This window comes from Canis lupus, chromosome 2 (assembly GCF_011100685.1).
Source record: "Canis lupus familiaris isolate Mischka breed German Shepherd chromosome 2, alternate assembly UU_Cfam_GSD_1.0, whole genome shotgun sequence".
NCBI classification, from domain to species: domain Eukaryota; kingdom Metazoa; phylum Chordata; class Mammalia; order Carnivora; family Canidae; genus Canis; species Canis lupus.
The window spans coordinates 53,085,865-53,098,932 of NC_049223.1; the positions used below are offsets into that span (position 1 = coordinate 53,085,865).

Genomic DNA, 13,068 nt, shown 5'->3' on the forward strand with positions numbered 1-13,068 from the left:
AATTGTTCTATTCTGCTACTGATTATTGTTGTCAATCTCTTACTATCCCTAATTCATGAATTAAACTTTATTATAGAAACGTATGCATTAAAAAAAATCATACATATAGGCTTTGGTACTATCATCCTTCCAGGTCGCCACCAAGGTTCTGGGAACACATCCCCCACAGGTAAGGGGAGACCTCCGTGACAATACTTACATAGGGATGTAGGTATGTATTGAGTATTCACTACATACTAAGGCCCATGCCAAGCAGTTCATACATATTATTTAGTTTTCCCAGCCCTCCTCATCTATTTTACATTTAGGACACTGTGGCTATAGAGCTAGTAAGTGACAGGGATGAGATTTTAACCTACTTCTGTCATCAGTGAAGCCCATCTTCTTCTCCATATTCTATATTCCATTCTCTGGGCTACCTCACAATATACTTGCATTGAACCCTTTCTATATCATTTTGTATTTTATTCTATGTGCTTATGCCCCATATACATGATAGCAGTGACTCCTTCGGTGAGTAGGGATCATGTGTTACATGTGTGTATACTCACCATTTTGTCTGCCATGGGGCTAGGCACTTAGTAGCTCCCTAATGTTTGTGAATGGATATAGGAGAAATGGATGTGCATACTTCTTCAAAGTTCTCAAAGGGTTTTACTAGAATGACCTTTCTAGACTGTGGGGCTGGAGTAGGGAGGGCAGGTGGTGGTGATGTGGGGAAAGAGCTCCCAAACAGTCATTAAATCATCATGCTTGGGTTCTCTACGGTTCTCTCAACCCCTCGGTAATAAGGGAGGCCACGTGAAACCTGGCACAGATGCGGTGCCAGAGAAATCCCCAGGATGTACCCTCTCTGCCACAAAAGCAGGGTGGCTATGGCAATCATTTTTCCTCACATTTCTCGGAGGGGCCAAGGTCACTTCAGCCAATCTGCTCCAGGACAGAACTTAAGCATTTTCCTGGGCTCCTTTGCAAAGTTTTAAATGGCTTAGTTAGATCATTGGGAACCAGTGCCAAATGAAAGTCTTTCTGATTGCCCTGCTATTAGGAGGCCACTGCATTATAAACCTTCAGAGCTTTAGCCATAAAATAATTTCAAATGCAATGTCAAGAGAAGAGTTTTAACGTGTAATAAACAAAACTAAGAAGATGCATAAAGATTAAAGGGCGGATCAACGAATGTGAATGGCATACACCTTCATCAGCTGGGTTACTTCACCTTGCTAGCCTCAGTCTCCCCACCTCCTTCATTCTCCAGTCCCCTTCTAGAGGTCACCAGAGATTCACTGATGGCCTGAGCTTCCATGTAAATATACTGTATGTTCCTAAAATCCTCCCCACTACACACACCCATTACAAATGGGTTTCATTCAGATGCTTCTGTGAGGGCAACTGATCACATTTTAAAGAAAAAAGAATGGGAGGAGAGAATGGTTTTCTGAGTTACAGGAAGCAAAGCCAGAAACAGTTCAGGCTCCTGATTCAAAATCTGCTGCTCATCCACTGAGCCACCTGCTTCCCTTTATAAGTACTTAAAAGAAAAGGGCTGTACCTCATTTCTCATCAAGGAGAGCAGTACCTTTGTAATAACTTATAAAGTGACTTGAATCAGAGAAGGACAAACATTATATGGTCTCACTCATTTGGGGAATATAAAAAATAGTGAAAGGGAATAAAGGGGAAAGGAGAGAAAATGAGTGGGAAATATCAGAGAGGGAGACAGAACATGAGACACTCCTAACTCTGGGAAACAAACAGGGGGTAGTGGAAGGGGAGGTGGGTGGGGGGACGGGGTAACTGGGTGATGGGCACTGAAGGGGGCACTTGATGGGATGAACACTGGATATTATGCTGTATGTTGGCAAATTGAACTCCAATTAAAAAAAGAAAGAAAAAATAAAATAAATTAAATAAAGTGACTTGAGAAAATCCTTTGCTATCCCAAATTACCATAATTTTCACATCAGTTATACATTAAGAATGTACTTAATGCATTTTTTAAGTGGACCAAGTGCCAGCAAAGAATACAAGACTCAATAAAGAGAAAAAAGGCCATAGTTCACACTAAATCTTCACGCCAGGCCATTTGGCCAAAACGCCCTTACTTTTTACATTCTCATATCTCTATTTCCAATGGGTCTCCTTCTCCCCTTATGGTACCCCCACGCTGTCTGCAGCCTCTTCTGGTCCCCTCTAGAAGCCAACACTTTCACCCCCTCTCCTTTCTCTGCTTGATTCTCTAACATTCCAGGGGCCAGGAAACAAGACACCCAAGCCTTTAAAATCAGGAAGAAAGTTTCAGGACTCACGGAGACCTAGGCTGCCCTTCTGAGGAAAGGACATGGGCTTGTGTCACTTGCTAGTTGGTAGGCGCTCAGCTGAGTCACAGACAGGTGAGGCTATCAGATTCCTCTCTTTCAGCCCTAGGAAGCTTTGCTCTATCTAGAAGGCAACATCATTTAGGTTTCTAGAAGGAACCCTCCTGATACCATACACTACTTCATTCTTAATCCGTGGAAAATAGTCATGGCACAGTTAAAGCATCATGCTGGAAACAGGTCATGAAGAAAGTCACCTTCTAGAAAGGCATCTCCAATGAGATTCTTCATTGTGTCTGGGGCCTTGCCAAGAAGCAGTGACCAGGTTAGTCCTACATCTAGAAATAACTGGGGGTGGGGACAGGGATCTGAGCTTGGGGACAAGAATCCCAAAGCTAACTTTTGGGGTTTTGATCACAAGCAGGATAAAGCCCTATAGAAATAACACTGGGTATTAGGAATAAAATGGTTCCTTTCTCAAGGAAACAGCTAGAAAGGAAAGCTACCAAGCTACATCCTAAAAGCCTTTTAGTCCTTTGGGACTAAATTCGAGTCATCAAAATCTCATTTCTCTGGAAATGAATTGTTCATTATAATTATTACACTCGAACCGTCCGTTATATCTGTTCCTCAAACCTCACCCATGACTTACACCCTCCAGGAAGCCTTCCATAAAGCCCTCCCCACCTTGGGTTAGGCGCTGCTCCTCTACCACCCAACACCCTGTCCTTCACCTCATCTGGAGGGTCAGCTCCATGAGAACAAGGCTTGTATCTTTTGGCTCCTAACTTCAGTACCTAGAATTGTATCTTGGGCATGGTATGTTTAAATGAAAAAGTAAATGAATGAAAGAATCTTTGCATTTTCTTAACCTAGTCTCTCCTTCCACCAAAGAGCTAATTTTGGTGCATTCTCATAATGCAGCAGAGGGCAGGGCATGGTGACATCACTCTAAGACAAAAGCACCGAGGTTGTAAGCAGATCCCAAAGAGACTATTGTCCACAGACAGCCACGGAGGTTTCTCCTTCCCCTGAGGATGATTAAAGTAGCCCGCAACCGTGTGGGTATTTTCTCAGCTTCCCACTGGGCTCGATGGACCCTGCACAGATACACTATATGTGACCTTGGAACCACATCTGCCCTTTGTTACTGGGACACAAGAGACAGGGTTGGGCTGTGTGGTGGCCTGGTCTGCGAAGCCTGGAGGGATGAGATTGATGTTCTATGCTCAAGGCTCCAAGGACAACATGAGCTGTTCTTGAGCACAGGGTGAGTGAGACCTCAGCCCCGTGGTGACCTACACAGGAATTCAAGCTCTGCACTGTGAAGTTATCGTGTACCTTTCCTAAGGTCTTAATTCAATCTTTGGTAAGGAAAAAAAAAAAAAAGAATGACTGGCATTTTCCATTGAGGGCTCCGAGTAAAATCAGAAATACTTTCTGCTGCTGGGGGGCAGGGGTAAGAGGAGCAGCTGAACTGTAATGGGTCCTTAAACAGGCCGCACAGCCACAGGAAAAGCTATTTGGAAGGTATATTTTTATTAGTCCTTCTTTTAAAGACTTGCAAGATTTTAAAGGAACCACATGAATTCTGTTTTTAACTTGCGTAAAAGCCTGCAGTTAATTTTTATGAGAGATTTCAAATCCCTGAAAAACAGGTTTGGTAAAATCTCTGATGAGACATGAACAGCAAAGTTAGGGAGACCTCAAAAGAAAATCAAGATTTGGATATCCTTTGTATATTTTCCCTGAAAAACTGGGGTCATTTTTTTTTGGTAAATCATATTTAAAGGATAGCAAACCATGCTTAACAACTGAATTTTAATCCTTTCATGGAAAATGCCAACCATGACTGACTTTCTACTGACCTTTAATGGGTAGGTATAAACCATCAGCCTAGTTACTTTCAGATTAAAGAGTTTTCTTAGTTTGTGATACATGATGTTGAAAGAAAACTTCATAAAACACACCATAAATTCATGTCCTCCTCCTTCATTCCTAAAAGTCTTCACCCAATTGAGATTTTCTGTTTCTATTCCTCACATCAGCAGAAGGCATGACGTGGCCAACTGAAGTCCCTCAACATACCTGAGCCCTGACTTGATCTCTGTCTATACATTAAAGTCAATTAAAGCAAACACATTTAAAAGAAATTTGGGGGGATGCCTGGGTGGCTCAGTGGTTGAGCGTCTGCCTTTGGCCCAGGGCGTGATCCCAGAATCCCAGGATCGAGTCCCACATCGGGCTCCCTGCATGGAGCCTGCTTCTCCCTCTGCCTGTGTCTCTGCCTCTCTCTCTGTCTCTCATGAATAAATAAAATCTTTAAAAAAAATTTTTTTTTCTAATTAGGCACTAGCCAGTAGTCTCCTTAGAGTCAATTAGTTATTTAACTAATGCTAATTTCCCCACAATGATCTCTGGTTTGATAGAAGTTACTGGGGAAATCAAATGATCCTCCCGACAGATTAGTGTATATAAACACATCATAAAAGGACAAGCATAAGAACTAAAGCCGGATTTTTTTTTCTCTCTCTCTCACCCTCTCCTTAGTGTGAGCCAAAAGAGTGGAAGGCCAAAATGCAGAGTCCTGGCTCCTTCTGAAGAGCCAATTCAGCACATACAGTATCTCTGCAGGTCCTTCACACCACCAGAATAAACTGTCATTCGGGAGGCCAGGACCAGCAGACTGCGTGTTGAAGAGGTGAGAATGAGGGCTCCGAGCCAGGACAGTGTCTGTGTCACAGCACTAGGCCCAAGCAGCAGTACACCAGGTAATGAAATGCTCAGGACTTGGGTCCGGTCAGATGTTGAGGCTCAGATTTCCCTCCATCACCTCCAGACCCTTGCATCCTCTGTACTTCCTACATTTGCCCACCTTCTCCACCCTGGAAGCCCAGTCCCCAAACAAGCTATATCTGGAAACTGCTTAGCTTGTGGCCAGGATGTGAAATATTTTAAACATTCTAACCCTGCAACAACAGCGATCAGTGGTTTTATTTTATGTCCACACTCAAGTGTGAGGACCAAATGTAAATAAATGTTTAATCACAACATTATTCCCAAAATGGCAGGAGGATATATTTTAAGATTTGGGAAGAAGGGGTCGTTGTTAAGCGTCTCCAAGGAATCAAGGTTGGGAGCAGGAAGTAAAGGTTGATCCGAATAAGGGATTGTGTTAGCTTCTGCTACACTGGCCACGTACACTATGGATGGGCACATGTGGGTGAATGGACAGCTTAGTCCACAGCAGAGTTTGAAAGGATAGCTGAAGGAGATGGAATTAAGCCATTATGGAAAGTACAAAAATGTTGTGGCCGTGCAGAATTTGCCATACATGAACATAGTCTCCTTTTCCAACATTTATCAAATCCATTTACATGTTTTCTCAGCTGTTTGCCTAGACAACAACAGATTCCATTAGAATCCTGGAATCCCAAAATGTCTGATACAATCCATTCCAACGATTTTCATTTGACAGATGGAAGACCTAAGGTTCAGAGAAAGCGACTTTCCCTGGATTATTGAAGTTTTCTGTTCTTCTAAGAGTTTAACAGTACAAAATGCAAAAACCTCTGTGACTTAGGGCAGGGAAGCCAGGGTAAGGTGGTGTGTTTGAATCCTGACCAATAGCATGATTTTTTTTTATAAATTTATTTTTTATTGGTGTTCAATTTTTTAACATATAGAATAACACCCAGTGCTCATCCCATCAAGTGCCCCCCTCAGTGTCCGTCACCCAGTCATCCCCACCCTCCGCCCTCCTCCCCTTCCACCACCCCTAGTTTGTTTCCCAGAGTTAGGAGTCTTCCATGTTCTGTCTCCCTTTCTGGTATTTCCCACTTATTTTTTCTCCTTTTCCCTTTATTCCCTTTATTTTTATATTCCCCAAATGAATGAGACCATATAATGTATTATGCTGAGTGAAATAAGTCAATCGGAGAAGGCCAACTGCATGATCTTTAACAATGCCACTCATTTCCCTGAACCTTAGTTTCCTAACTTCCAACTACTAGGATGATAGCACGTACCTCAGAGGGTAGTCATGAGAATTAAATGAGAAAATGTATCTAAAGCATTAAGTACAGTGCCTGGTACCTGCGAGGTGTCTATAATTATTACTGTAGTTATTACCTCTACTAATAGCATAATAATCTATGGAATCGTGAAGTCAGGAGTCAACATAAATTATATTACAACAATAATAAAACTAGAATTTGAGCATGAGCCTGGGCACTTTACTAACTGCTTTAAGTACAGTATCTAATTCCAATCCTCCCAATTCTAGCGCTAAGGAAACCTCTCCTTAGAGATGCTGTAAAATTGGTTCAAAATCTGGTAAAGATCTTCCTGAGCTCTGAACCTAGCTATCTCAGACTCCAGAATGCAGATGACTGTTCTGAAGCAAGACATTAATCATCTATAGATTAAGGAGAAATTTTTTTTAAAAAGGAAAATCTTTAATTTTATGGGTGAGGTCCTTTTCCCCATTTCCCAACTAAGAAAGGTGAAAGGCTGCATTTTAGAGCAAAATGGGCCAGTATCAATCATTTCACTTAACCGTGTCAGACTTTTATAATAAATGTGTTGGCTAAGTGTAAGGTCATTCAATGTCAGTTCGATACCCTTTAACAGGGAGCTAAAAGTCAATCTTGCCATCTTGAGATTTATCTCTGATGTACACTAAAATTGCTTGGTTTTCTATTGATTGAGCATTTGTAATACAAAAGCTTGAGAATTGGCTGCTATTTATTTGATGTGTCCCTGTATCCATTAAACTTGGAGCAGTGTTATTTGCTGTTTTAATGTGTCCTGAAGCTTCCCAAATCTGTCCTTCTTAATTGTGTGGGAAAATGTCATTTGTTTGGAAAATGGTAATCAATTGAGGGTTACTCTTTTCCCACATGTGGGTATTGGGAGATTTTATTTATGCAAGCCGTTAAGCAGGTTAACTTTACCTGCCCCATCCTTACGGATGATGTGGGAGATGGGGCACGGGTGAGGCATGCTTCTCAGGGGGTGCTCAAAGCCCTCTCAAAAGGTTGCATCTTCAGTCAAAAGGCTCACACATTACACAACGTTGGAAGAGGGTGCCTTAAATTGTGAAATCTGTGAGGGATCTCATTTTTCTGGAACTCCCTGACATCTGAGCCCTCATGCTGCTGGAAGGGGTCCAAGAGCAGCATAAAATTAGGGCTGGTCCTGTCTGAACTGAGTCCAGATCATTTCAAAGTGACTCAAGGCTGGGAAATAAATATTGAACCTAGTTAAATGTTGCTTGAGATTATGCTTGGCACTGGGTGTCCAGTCACTGATTTACTCTTTGGTTACATGGGTTATTTTGAGCTCCAATGGATATGCCAGGGGAGATGCATTCAATGGCAGCAATTATTTGCAAGCCCGGTTGCATTTCTGACACATTTAGCAGAATATAATGTAAAGATTTATGGGATGGTATTGGGTGGGTGGAGAAGACATAAAAGTCTTTGGTTTCATGCTACTTTGCATTCAGCTTCCCCACTCCTTCTCTCCTGTAGCTTACCTTTCTTGAATAAACTTTCTTCCTCTCTTTTCTTTTCTTTGGTTCATTCATTCGTTCATTCTTTCCTTCTACCTATCTTTCTCTCTCTCCTCCCTTCCTGTCTTTCTTCTTCCTTTCCTTCTTTGGACATGAACTTATAAACTACAAACAGTAAGAAGTCAGAATCAAAGAAGTCAAAAGGAAGACTTGCAATGATCTGTGTAGTTCATGCTGGCCCCTTTAAATTGCCAAAAGATGTGGGGGTAGCTATTTGGAAAAGAAATGTTTTAAATGGCCAGTTACGTATTTAATAAATAGACTTTGAAGCAAGGTACAGCCACACCCCTGCTGTGTTGACCTGTGGCATTTTCAGATTGGGACGGATGTCAGGTTTGGTACATGAGGGCCACACATGGAAGCCACGCTCAGTCCCAGCCCTCTGCCTTTCCCTCCTTTAGCAAGAGCAGATGCTCCCCAGAGCTGAGTTTGATCTTGCTGTGTGATCTGAGGCTTTGGCTGCTGTGACCAGCCCCAGGCCAGCCAGGTATTGGAGGAGCATTCTACTAAGAGCAGCCTTTAGAGTCAGCCCCACGTGGGACTTGTGATTTGCACTACGTTAACTGTTGACTGTGGACAATCGACCTAAAACTCTCTAAGCTCAGTTTATCTCTAAAATGAGGATGGTTTGAGTTCCTGCTTCACGAGGCTATTGTGAAGATTTAATGGGTTAATGCGTGTAAAGTGCTTAGTTCAGCACCTGGCATGCAGCAAACAGTAAGTGGTAGAAATTATCATAACTCTCCAAATGTCAAACCACCTCGCTTTTGGAAAGGCCTGCAGACTCTGAGCACAGATGGAACCACAGCCCTCTGCCTCTACAGACCCCAGCCCACCGATGAGGCAGCTCAAAGGCCTGGCGGGGGTGGGAATTGGGGGGCAGAGCAAGGGGGCCACCCCGGCAGTCAGGTGGAACCCCCTTCCAAGGACATACACCTATTCCTTGGGCCCTTGCCCCACACAATTTAAAGCACAGGTCTTTCTAACATGCTTATCTTTTGAAAAATTAGACACGGGACAACAGAGTATAGATTAAACCCTGTTAGGAGAAAAATCAATAAGGAATATCTGTTCAACAAAGCTCCAGACTTAGACTGTCTTCTTTCAAGAACTACTTGATCCAACTTAAATCCAGGAGCCACCCTTTGCGCGTTTGTAAGATTTTCTAGTTCCCAATGCACGTCCCCATACCTTATCTTACTTGAGCCTTCCCAAAGGTGGGTATTGTGAGCTTCACAGTAAAAATCTGATACTCAGGAGTTTCCAGTCAAGTCACTCCGCTAATACCTGGTTGAGTTCTTTCTTGACCCCAGGTCCCTAGCACTACACCAGTCCGTTTGCTCTCCGCACCCCAACCCCTACCACACTCACCACCTGGCACTCATTAGGAACATGCCCAATGCAGAGGCTCTGAAGAAGGGCACAAGCTAAATGGGGTGTAAAAAAAAAAAAAAAAAAAAAAAAAAAAAAAAAAAAAACTCCGGTTTTAAAATCTAGTCACGAATATGTACCAGATGCAAAAGGACTTTGTGGAAAGAAACAAGAGTCCAAGAATTTCTGGAGGGCCCTTCACTGGTGAGCAGCAGGAACCGGACTAGAGACGAGGGGGTGATTTCCTTTGTGAGCCAGGTGAATATACACACCGTGGTGATTTTAATGACAGTATGTCCCATAGACCTCAGACATAAAATAATAGTTTCACCAAAGGTATAAATGCATGGAGATTTTACCGAAGTAGATTAGCTCCTGCTCTCCCAGCCACAATCAATTATTTCTACCCTTCCAAATACAACCCTTGCTGAATCCCCTTGTCTTGCTCTCCCTATGCTAAGTGGGGAGGAAAGATCGGAGCTGGTCCAAAGAGCAGTGCTCACAAAGACAGGCAAGATGATCCAGTGATGTCTGTTCCCTCTCGCCTTTCCTGTCACCTGGATAATGAAGACGAACAGCGATTAATGGCTCTTGGTAACCATGTATGGACTGTTCATCAGAGAACGCATGATCTAAACCAGAGCTATGAAATGATTATTTCAACCCCCCCGCCCCCGCCAGAGCCCTGTCCCAGCCAGACCTGAATCTGCAGAGGTAGATGTGGAGGCGAGGGCCTCTGCACAGTTTCCAGAGGAGCCCGAGTCCTTGACTCTGTCATTGTAGGGAGCACAGGGGGACTATCTTTCTAGGGTATGTTCCTAAGTGGTTTTCTTTCCTCATTTTTAGCCCAGGATAACAGAGCTTCTTTCCCGTGCAGAAAACACACCCCTCCCCTCCACGTGGTGAGAGAGCGCTCAACACAACCTCTTCCTAAGCTAACGTAACTGATGGGGCTCTCTTAAGCAGCCGCTGGACTACAGCTGAGGCCAACTGGAGCATGCCCGATGACGTCCACAGATCCCAAGGTTTGATTTCGTTCATGTCTGCAGATAAATCAGCTGGGCAATTGCTGGCAGTGTTTAACTTGCCTTGGTGGGTCAGATGAGGAAGCTGTTACAAGTCCAAAGGCCACCCAGGGAGGGTTCTTGGCCTCTGCCAACAGTAAGATTCCCATGGCTGCTCTGGAGTTGACCCCACCAGCACAGAGGGAGGCCTCTGCTGGCAAGCCATCGGGTTTTCTGGACGGGGTGTGGCCTCCTGCTGTCACCAGGACACACATCTCCACTACAACCACAGACAGCTAAGGTGCCTTGGACTTTGAGTCAGGGCTGGAGGATGGCAGTCAGAACCTCCTTCCCAGGGAGCTTAGTAGGCTTCTTCCCCCACCCCCAGGTTGTTGCTCCTACTCCGGGTGCTGTGTGACAGTGAAGCGCAGGGGTTACAAGTTGGGCCACAAGGTTTGAGTCCCAGCTCTGTCCATGAGAGGTGCTGTGGGGTTAAATGACCCAACCGGCATAATGGCTTAGAACAGCACCTGAGTCAACGGGGAGTCCTCTTAGGTTTGATTCCTGCCTTCCCAGGCACTGAGCCCACCCCCTTCCCTCCCAGAGGCCGCAACCTGCCTGCCCCGTCGGGGCAGTGCTCCTGCTCTTGGCCACTCCTCCCTTTGCCCTTGGGAAACCTGCCTTCGGCTGCCTTGTGGAAAAATCCACAGCTCCGCCTGAGGATTTAGTGCACTGTCCAACAGGAGCATTTTTATTCCATAGGATGGCAAAACTTTAGCTACAAGGAACAAATTCCTAGGAGGGAATCTCAGATATTCTTGGTCTGCAGGTGGAAAACGTGCTGGAGAATAGCAAAGAATAGAGCATAGTTAAGAATAGGAAGCAGGCCAAGGCCTCATAACTTCACATTAATTTTAGGATAAGAAGAGCACACATGATGGGTTTTGTAGGGAGAGTCAAGAAGAATGGAAGAGATGATACCATGAAGTCCTTTCCAGAAAAAAATAGGGTTGACATGGACCTGGTATTCACAGATGGGGGCCAAGATGTGGATACCCTGCTGCCAGCCCTCGCTAGCCTAGGGTTACCTGGTCACCTATAGGCTCTGGAGTTTTGGTGAAGGATGAGGAAGCTAAACTTTCACTTCCTTGAGTTTTCACGTATCCAAGGGCACAGGCAACTTAGAGGCACCTTGGTAAGTCTATTCTCTGCAATTTCCTGGGACCAGCACAGCCACATCCATGACCTCTCTGTTCCTCTTTACCTCGCTTACGTCTCCTCACACATTCACACATACTCCCACCCTTACTAGGTTTGAGAGAAAGGGACTAGAGAAACACAGACTCTAGAGACAATGAGTGGCCAGGAGTTGCTGGCCCGGAGTGATCCCATGTGCCCACAGATATAGGCAAGAGCATCACCTCAGGCCCACCGCCTCGCTCTCTGCTACCAGTCTGCCATCTTGCGGGTGGACAGTGACAATCCCCTTCCATCTGAGTCCTTCTACCTCATACTCAGGTCACCATAAGCCTGTGACTGGCCATACAGGACTGAGAAGGACTGGTCAGAAGGGAATGAAGTAGAATGAGGGAATCCAGGCACCCCTGGCCCCCACCAGGTGGAACATTATCCTCTTGCAATTGTAATGTCCTCCCTGTGGTGAGGGGAGCCTCTGCCCTCTGCCCACCAAATGAGTAGCCCACCAGGGCTCCAGTTCCTGGAGGGAGAACCTTAGCCTGTTCCAACTAACTTCATGCAGCACAAAGCCCAGCCCATTTCTCTGTAGCTCTGGGCATTTAACAAATGCTTTTAATGATGATGATGCAACCCTCTCCGCCCAGATCTGTCCGGGTCCCTAAGGCATGAAATGGTCCCCTGAGAAACATATATTATCTGGAGCTTTCCCTTTTGCTTAATTATATTGTACTAATGTTCTTTTCCACAGGATTTCTCCTCCCCTGACTCCTCCACCCAAAGCCGGCTTCACTGTGGGTTGGATTTACATAAAAGACCGGCACATGATAATTGTGATGATTGATCACCGAAGTTTCCTTGGGTTCAGATTGTTTCCTAATGTGGGTCATTTTTCATCATAAAGAGTCGGCTGATAATGATGTCATTTCCATTGCTTGAATTTCGAGGCAGTGGCCACATATCAGAGTTTAACTGACTGTCTATAGGGCAGCAAAACCGTGTCGTTATCAGTTTAAAGCAGTTGCTACTTTACTTGTGGGGACAAAGCGAGAATTGGGGCCTCCTGCAACTCATCGCACAAGAGCAGGGATGCCAGGAATACAAACCTGTACCAGGAGCCGTGGGGCGGGGCGGGGGGGGGGGGAAGGCAGGGGAGCAAACCCGTTTTGTGTGAAGCTGCGTGGTAGGCATCAGATAAAAACAAGAATCACACTCGACAGAAAAGAAGGCACAGTGCTGATCACTGGACACCTTAAATGTCCCCCCCCGCCCCGCCCCAGTCATGTAACCGTGATCCCATGGCAAGATTAACAAGCAAGAACTGCAATCACTCATGAAGCTCTGGAATAAAAGCCACGAACCAGACGAGCCCATCAACACACCTCCCACTAAGTGACTGGGACCAGGATGGAGCTGGAATCTGACCTCCAGTTTTGCGGGTGAAATATGGATGTGAAATGAAATGATGTTCCATGCGTGCTTAAAACCAAACGCCGCACCATTAAAATTGCAGGGCCCGCAGGTCCTAAATCACTGCTGCCCTAGAAGGTTCTGTTCTCTGCCATTTGCCCCTAACCACCTTCCCACGCAGCTCTGGCTTCCCCAG

At 44.9% G+C, this 13,068-nt stretch overlaps 1 long non-coding RNA gene across 4 annotated transcripts; it reads left to right on the top strand.

The window, feature by feature from the left end:
• The first annotated feature begins 444 nt into the window (after window positions 1-444).
• Window positions 445-12,571, top strand: LOC111092508. 4 transcript variants are annotated; one of them, XR_005355644.1, is made up of 5 exons: window positions 445-513; window positions 4,869-5,089; window positions 10,142-10,289; window positions 11,303-11,463; window positions 12,214-12,571. It is a non-coding gene; the product is annotated as an uncharacterized LOC111092508 (long non-coding RNA). The 4 variants fall into 4 exon arrangements; XR_005355645.1 differs by having other exon boundaries at window positions 4,869-5,019; XR_005355647.1 differs by lacking the exon at window positions 445-513 and adding an exon at window positions 2,277-2,643.
• Window positions 12,572-13,068: the final 497 nt, after the last annotated feature.